This window comes from Fukomys damarensis, unplaced genomic scaffold, assembly GCF_012274545.1.
Source record: "Fukomys damarensis isolate Sample0158 unplaced genomic scaffold, DMR_v1.0_HiC HiC_scaffold_15, whole genome shotgun sequence".
NCBI lineage: Eukaryota > Metazoa > Chordata > Mammalia > Rodentia > Bathyergidae > Fukomys > Fukomys damarensis.
In genome coordinates this window covers 13,946,794-13,955,486 of record NW_022900927.1, presented here as the reverse complement: position 1 = coordinate 13,955,486, position 8,693 = coordinate 13,946,794, and positions in this window count along the sequence as shown.

The window sequence follows — 8,693 nt, the reverse complement described above, 5'->3', positions numbered from 1 at the left end:
ATATATATATATACACACACATACATATATATATTATATGTGTGTGTGTTTTCATTTGGAAAGTAAGAATATATGTATCTTTATTTTATAACTATCACTATCATTGGTGGGGTTATGAAACTAGACATCATTTAATTACTGACTTGTAAAAAACAATGTTTCCTCTAAAAAACTGTTACTTGTTTCCTGTTATGTAGTAGCGATCATTTAGTTATTCTTTTTTGCATAAAAACCTTAATTATTAATAAATTATCTCATACCCAGTATACTTTTGAACTATTTCATCCCATTTCACACTATTGGGTAAACACTTTGGTCCTTCTTTATACTTTCAGTTTCTCCCATCAGAGAGACAATGCAATATTTACACGTGTGTTCATTTCATTTCACTTGAGTGTGGTCTCAAGGTGCGTCCAATTACCTAGAATTGTCTCAAGTTTATCCTTCTTTATGGCTGAGGAGTATTCCATTATATCCATTCATTGATTTATGGGCATTTGGGCTGTTTCCAAGGGTTAGCTATTATAAACAGTGCCACTATAAACGTGGGTGTGCGTATATCCCTGTGGTATGATGCTATTAATTATTTTGGGAAGATTCCCAGAAGGGGAATAGCAGGTCAAATGGGACTTGTAATCCTAGTGTTTTGGAGAATCTCCACACTGATTTCCATAGTCTTTGCATCATTCTACACTCTCAGCAGTGGAACAGGGTTCCTTTTCCCCACACAGCCCCACCAGCGTTTGTTGTTGGTTGATTTCTTGATAACAGCCATTCTTTCTGGGGTGAGATGGAATCTCAGCATTATTTTAATTTGCATCTGTCAAATGACAAGTGATGTTGATCATTTTCTCGTGTATGTATTTGCCATTTCTATTTCTTTACCTAAGAAGTATGTATTCATCTCAGATGCCCATTTTTGGATTGGGTCTTTAAATTTGGAGGGTCTTTTTTCGGGTTTGGGTTTTTTTTTGTGGTACCGGGGATGGAACTCAGGACCTCATGCTTGCAAGGCAGGCGCAGTGCCACTAAGCTAAATCTCCGGCCCTGGAGGGTCTTTTTTCAAGTCTTTATACATTCTAGCTATTAGTCCTTTGTCTGAGGAACAACTGGCTAATATTATTTTTTTTTAAGTTTAAAAATTTTTTTATTTTTTGGTACCGGGGATTGAACTCAGGTCCTTGTGCTTGCAAGGCAGGCCACCGAACCGCTGAGCTAAATCCCCGGCCCTGGCTAATATTATTTTTAGCACTAGAGACTAAATACCATCACTAATAATTTAATTTAATCCAAGAAATAATTCTTGATAGTCTGTAAATGCCTCCAAACCTTAAAGCAGTGACCAAAATATTTTGGGTGAAATAGACATTGGATTGGTTTTAGCACCACTCTATTTCTGTTCAATGTTCTTCGTATTCACAGGCCTTTAAACATTTTAAAACTAGAACTTAATATTGACATATAATTTTGGGAAACTACTTTCCCAAGGAAACCAAGCATGAAGACTGCAAACAATCTGCTGCTCTAGTCTCAGAGTAACTCATATTTGATTTTTTTATTTTTTTTGAGACAGGGTCTCACTATGTAGTGAGACTGACCTGGAACTCACTGTGTAGCCCAGGCTGGTCTTGAACTCACAGCGATCCTCCTACCTCAGCCTCCTGAGTGCTGGGATTACAGGCGTGTGCCACCATTCCTGGCTAACTCATATTTGATTTTAATGAGACATTATTTCAGCTAATATGAAGAGACTACATTCCTTGAGTGTAGTTGAAAATTTTGTCTCTTGTTCTGAAATCAGAAAAAAAAATTACCTTCAGTTTATGTAAAGCACAGATGATAAAGAGAAAGTGTAAGTTCAGTGATTAGATATTTTCTGTCTGATTCATTGAAATTCGCCTAAGAACAACACAATAGAAATGAAAGTGGACTGGAGTTGAGAGCCCTGGGTCATACGGTCCTGTCCAGCCTTCTCATGATGACTTTGCAGAGATCGTCTTATCCCTCAGTCTTCCATTTCCACACATTCATTTATTCATGCAAGAAACTTCATGAAATTTCTCCTCTGTGCAGAAGATTGTCACAAACAGTGGGTGAGAACAGAATCTAAATTTGCTGCGCGGAATTTTCAGTCATTCAGTCTCTGATAATCAGGGCATATTACTTGGGTTATTGTTTGTGAGATATGTAAGTTTTTGAATTACTCCCTAACTATAGTGGGTCCACTGGAATTCAATTTGAATTTTTCTGTTTTTCTTGAGCTATAGAAAATGTATTGCCTTATATTTATTAGTATAGTGTATGGTGTGTCCTACTATTTAAGTAAAAGATGCTTCTCTTTTTCCTCCTTCTCCTTCTTTTTCTTCTTCTTCTTCTCCTCCTCCTCCTTCTTTCTTTTCCTCCCTGCCCTTTTCTTTTTTACTGTACTGGGATCCAACTTAAGGCCTGACACATATGAGAGGTACGTGCTATGACACAGAGCTATGCTTCCAACACTACTTTATTTTTTACTATCACATATTACATATTTATTGTGGAAAACTTAAAAATACAAGAAAGTATAAATACCATAAAAATAATCCTAATTCTATCATCCAATAAAAACCACTATTACAGTGGGCATCTTATAAACTTTCACACTTTTATTAGCATAGGGTTTTTTGCTCTGGGTCATAATTCTGGGATCGTATGATGTACTTTTTGCTCATATATTATGAACAATTTATTATTGCTTCATCGCAAATTCCATCACAAACTTCAACTTCTTTGCTAATTTGTAAGTTCTTTCAAATTCTAATTTGTTTTGATTTATTATTTGGATCACTAGTGAAGTCGAATGCGCATTTGATTATTTTAATAAGAAACAGGTAGCCGGGCATTGTGGTGCACGTCTGTAATCCTGGCACTTGGGAAGCTGAGGCAGGAGGATCGCTGTGAGTTCGAGACCAGCCAGGCCTACATAGTGAGTTCCAGTTCAGTTTCAACTACATAGTGAGACACTGTTTCAAACACCCTCCCTAAAAGAAAAGGTTAGTGGGCTGGGATTTAGCTCAGGGGAGTCACCACTGCCTTCTTTGCAAGCACAAGGTCCTGAATTTGATCCCCAGTACCACACATACACACAAAAGAAATAGGTTAGACATACAGACTAGTAATAGTATAATGCACTGCCAACAAATTTAAGGAAAGATATCATGGATACAACTGTAGCCTCCAGTGTATTCTTTTCAGTGCATTTGTACTCACATACATTTTCTTTCATGAGGTAACCACCAACTGGAATTTGGTGGGTATTATTCCAAGGCCTAATTTTTATTTATTTAGTTATATTGATTGATTGATTGATTGATTGAGGCAGGGCTGTAGTTCAGTCTGGCCTTGAATTTGCTATGTAGCCCAGGTTGGCCTTGAACTTGCAGTGATTCTCCAGCCTTAGCCAAGTTTTATATTTTTACTGTATACATATATATATCTCTAAAGTATATATGACTTTATATATTTTACAGTATTAAAGTGTTGATGTTATGCCATAGTGTCCCATTATGACTTTTTTAAAGCTCAGAATTATATTTTTATTTAGTCATGTTGGTACACAGAACTCTGGTCTAATCTAATAATTTTCGTAGATTAATGCAAGTCCATTTTTTGAATATGTGCGACTTAAGTGTCGATGACTATAGAAATGGCTTGCATGTTGACCATGTGATGTACTAACGTTCTTTTATAGATGTCCTTACAGGCGCAGGTGATTCCCTCTGAGTGAAGGTGCAGGGTCTTTGTGTAGATACGTTTCTGCTTTACTAGTTATTACCATATTGCTCTCCAAAGTGATTTTTCCAATTTACACCCTTAGCAGTTCAGTACCAATAGTATTCTAGTTGCTTTACATCCCAGCCTATAATTGGTATAATCAAGCTAAATTTTGGCCTAACTTTAGGATATGAAATGGTATCTCATTGGGGCTTTCATTTATATTTTCTTGATTAGTGATGAGGTTGATCATCTTTAAAAGCTTTAGTAGATTTATTGGCATCTCCTCTTATGTGACTTGTCTTTTATATCTTTTGCTTATTTGGAAACCAGTCTGTGCGTTCATCACTTACAATAGTTCTGTTTATATATTCTCTTCATTAATCTTTTATTGGGTATGTGTTTTATAAAATCTTTTTCCAGCCAGTGGTCATCCTTTACCTTTGTTGATGGAACCTTTTGTACACCTATCTAGTTTTAACTTCTAAAAATGATACTGGGAATGAAACTCAGGTCTCATACATGCTGGGTAAGCACTCCATCACTGCTATTGTCAGAGTTTCGGCAAGGGAGTATATTTAATACAGGGCACATAGTTTATAGAATTATTTTATGATATTTACCCAAAAAGTCAAATGCAGAGGAGTGCAAGAGATTAGCTGCACAACAGAGGCCGAAAGAATCCAGCCGAGGGCCTGAATCCCACAGCAACGTCCCACACAAATCCAGCTAAAGGCATAGAGTCCGAGGCAGTGTCCTCCACGAGTCCAGCCAGAGCCCACAGCAACGTCTCATGCTTGGCTCTTTTGAGGATCTGCACCCCGAAGACCCAAAGGCCACTGGTGGAAGTCAATAAACCTACCCCACTGGGATGCATGATTTTTGCCACCAGGCTGAGGGATCTACATTGGAGACAGGAAGTGATGCTTATGGAGAAGAACAGAGCTCCACTGATGAAAACAGTAGCCGTTCCCAGCCACAGCGAGGACCCAAGCTCCTCTGCCAGAAAAACAACCAAGTTCTTATCAAGAAAACCATCTGTCGCAAGCTTCTGCTAGAAAATCAACAGCCCACAATCTTCCCCTCCAATTCTCTTTTTATGCTATTGGCAACAATTCTCAGGTGGGTCTTCCATGCCCAGACTACACTGATTTAGTGCAGCTGGGAGTTACAAGTTGATCATTAGTTAATGAACCACAATCACTAAACCATATTCCCAGCCTTTAGTTTTAATTTTTAATGTCTTTCAATTTAACACTGTTTTCTTTATGAACTATAATTTTTATGTCTTGCCTTTCCTTCCCGTGAGATCAGAAAGGTACATACAAAAATGTTCAAGCCTTGTGGAGATTACTTTTGAATAAAGTATGAGGTAAAGTATGATGTGATGGACTTTCCATAACCAACTGCCTGAGATTTGTTTATCACATAGTCCTTTATTCCCCACTGATACACAATGCAACACCTCTCGTGTATCATTTCTATAAAGTAAGGATGTGTTTTGAGCTCTCTGTACTGTTTGTTGGTTATTTTGTGTAGCTGTGTCAATAATGTGTCAGGTGATATCTATAGCTTCAAATGTAGCTTGAGCCGTGTTCTGTGTAAGGATGCTAGGGTGAAAAAAAGGGTGGGTCGGTACTCTGAATCCCGTTTGATGCCCACTGCCATGAGGTGTGATTGCCCAGAAGGGGACATGTTTCTGGTTCATACGAAGACATCATTAGCTGGGTAAGTTGAACTCATCCACGGTTTCATACCCTGATCTCCCCAGGGGTACCTGTTCTTCCTCTGGGAAATGGACAGATAAAGAAGGGTATGGGCCCCGAATCAGTGTCTAATTGGTCCTTCTCCTAACTGTCCTTTAAAAATGGCTGGGCTACTGTACACCCTTCAGTGTTGCTGAAAAGTCTCTGTACATTTCATTTATATTTGAGAAAATTTATTCTGAGAATTTTATTATTGTTGCCTTGGCTTCCATTACTTTTCATGGGACTGGGATCTTTTTGATATTTAGTTTTCCCATTAACTAATATGTTATATCTATTTATGCTTTTTGTTGTCTTTTAATATGAGTTTAATAATTTTTTCGTATGATTTTATAGATGTCTTATTAGATTTATTCCCAAGCTGTCTCTCTTCTTCATTGTTTTTATTAAACACACACAATTATACTACCTTGTATGAAGTGTCACTGATGTGTACAAATACGACTTTTATATAAAGATGAACATATATTTCTTATTGTTTCTTCATGGTGAATTTTCTATTCACAACTTTAATCCCTTTTTCTCATGGCATATATGAGGAGGACCGCCTGCCCTAATGATTTATAAAAACTTTAAAATGAAGACTAATTGATGTATTCCAACACCCTATATTACAGTGTTATTTGTCTTATTTTTCTTTTCTTTGACTGCAGAAACTTTAAATTTTAGGAAGTCACAAATATCAAGCTTCCATGCTTTATTTTTGTTTCCGCATGCCAAGATTAAATAACTATTAATTTATATTTTCTCCTTAAAATTATTTTTATTTAACTTTTTAATCCACCTGGAGTATGTTTTGGTGTTTACTGTAATTATTAACATCAGTTTTATATAATTTCTTCCCAGGAAACTTGCCAAGTGTTTCAGCAATGTTTTATTCTCCACTGAACACTGCCTCAATCTACAGTATATGACTGTCGCCTTCTTTTTCCATTTTGTTAACTACCTGAAGAGTTAGTCAGACTCAAGAGTTTACTCCATGAATTAAACATTTCTAAAAGCTCACGGGGCACTTTGTTCTACTAGTATAGCAGTTCTGGAGAATATTCTCAACAGAATTCTATCGTACCATTGCCTACTCCAAGTCTCGTCAACAAAGAGCAGGCCATAAATAAACGGGATGGATGGGTACATTGAGGAAATGAGAAAACACCTTTTTCTTAGATTTATTGTTTTGTTTTTTTCGGAGGGAAGATAGGTTTCAATGACTTGCAAGGTGGTAATCCAGCAGACTGGTGAGGAATAAACCTGTGCAGAGACAGGAAAGAGAGCACAGAAAGGGAAATGCCTGGGGATGTTTGAGATACTGGTTTTGTAGTGAGAAGCTGAAACAAAGTTAGAAATCTCTTAGAAGAGGACACACTGTGCCTGATAAAGGTCATGCAGTTGCAAGTTGTTTTTGTTTTTCTTTCACTTTATGAAGAATTATATATGGAGAGAACAAACAGTAGATCACATGACTTCATTCCTTAATCTTCAACAATGATCAATACCAAAATTACTTTTCCATCTCTACTTCTACCCATTTCACCTCTCCCTCCACCACTGGAGTACTTTGAAGCAAATGTAACCACCCTATCACTTTATCTGGTTTCACTTCCACTATAAATATTTCAGTATGCCTCTGTAAAAAATAAAAGCTCTTTTATTTTGGTGCCGGGGATTGAACTCCCCGGCGGAACCACTGAGGCAGGCGGCGGAACCACTGAGCCAAATCCCCAGCAAAGACAGAGGCTCTTTACAACAAACAACCACAGTATGTTGAGACTGCGTTTGCTCTCTCACTGATGTAATACGTGGCTCGTTTCATCTGCAGTGGTGGAGCGTGAAGGACTTCAGCCTGGTGTCAGGAGAGGTGGGTGAAGTCCTGGCTCTCAGTGTCCTACCTGCGTCACTCTGCATTCACCACTTCAAACCTACTTCCTCACTAGTGACAGGGGGTACAGTAGCAGTCTTATCCACTTTGGAACCACCATGAGGATGAGGTTGACAAATGAGTGAAAAAAAAAATCAAAAAATTTGAAGCACTGAATTCTAGTCTTTACCCTCCTTGGTTTGGAGAGTGAACCAAAGGCCTCCACACGGAGTTACATCCCCAGCCCTTTTTAAAAATTGTAAAATGTTCTTGCTAAAGCCACTACATTTTTCAGGTTGGGCGAATCTGAGATCTTTTTTGCTGGGATTACATGTGTGAGCCACCAGGCCTGACTCTACAATGCAGTTTAATCTTGTCCTCTTTGGATGATTTTGAGGACAGATATCAGAAGTCAGTAGATCATTTTTGCCTAAGCCTTGCCTATGGTATTCTTTCTGAAGTTTCTCTTCCTTAAAAGCACATCATTCTGGTACTTATTTTAAAATTATTATTGTTGCTATTTTGCCAGGCAAGGGATCCAACCCAGGGCCTCTTGCTGGCCAGCATGCTAGGCCAGCACTACCGTGGAGCTACATCCCCAGCAACACCCCCAACCCCACATTTTAAAATTTAGAGGCCTTGCCAGGGATTTAGCTCAGTGGTTCTGCCGTCTGCCTCACAAGCGCAAGGACCGAAACCCGGTACCAAAAAAAAAAAAAAAAAAAAAAAAAAAAAAAAAAAAAAAAAGAAAGGATAAAATTAAACTTTAAGAGGCCTAGGCATCTAGACATCCACACTCTCAAGAAATTCTAAATGCAAGAGAACCGTACTTAGGACTGCTTCTTCTCCCTTTCTGTGACCCTGTCTTTCTCTTAACTTTAAGAGTACGAAGAATCGACAACTCTCAGGATACCGCCTAGGGCAAACTCAGAATTTTCCAGAGTCTCTTCAGCGGTCTTTGCCCTCCTTAGCGTCAGAAAACCAAGAGGAAAACAAACTTCATCTCTCCCCCTCCAAAGCCACAAGGACAATGACAAAAAGAAAGTAGCCAGGCACTTTTGGATTGCTAAACTGCGCGCTTTGGGGGAAACTACGGTCTCCCTATAGGGGGAACTCTACAGAGTGTTTTCCTGAGCGAGGCCGGCTGGGCGGCGTCCTCTTCCCAAGGCCCTGACTTCTATTCTTAGATCTGGAGATCGGCGGCTTTCGCTTTTTCCCTGTAGCTGTTCCCAGGCCTCGGCGGGCCTGGTGAGCTCCGGAGCCTCTCGGGCCGGCGCCAGGATACCTCTAGCGTCCCGGGCTGCGGCCGGAGGAGGCGGCGC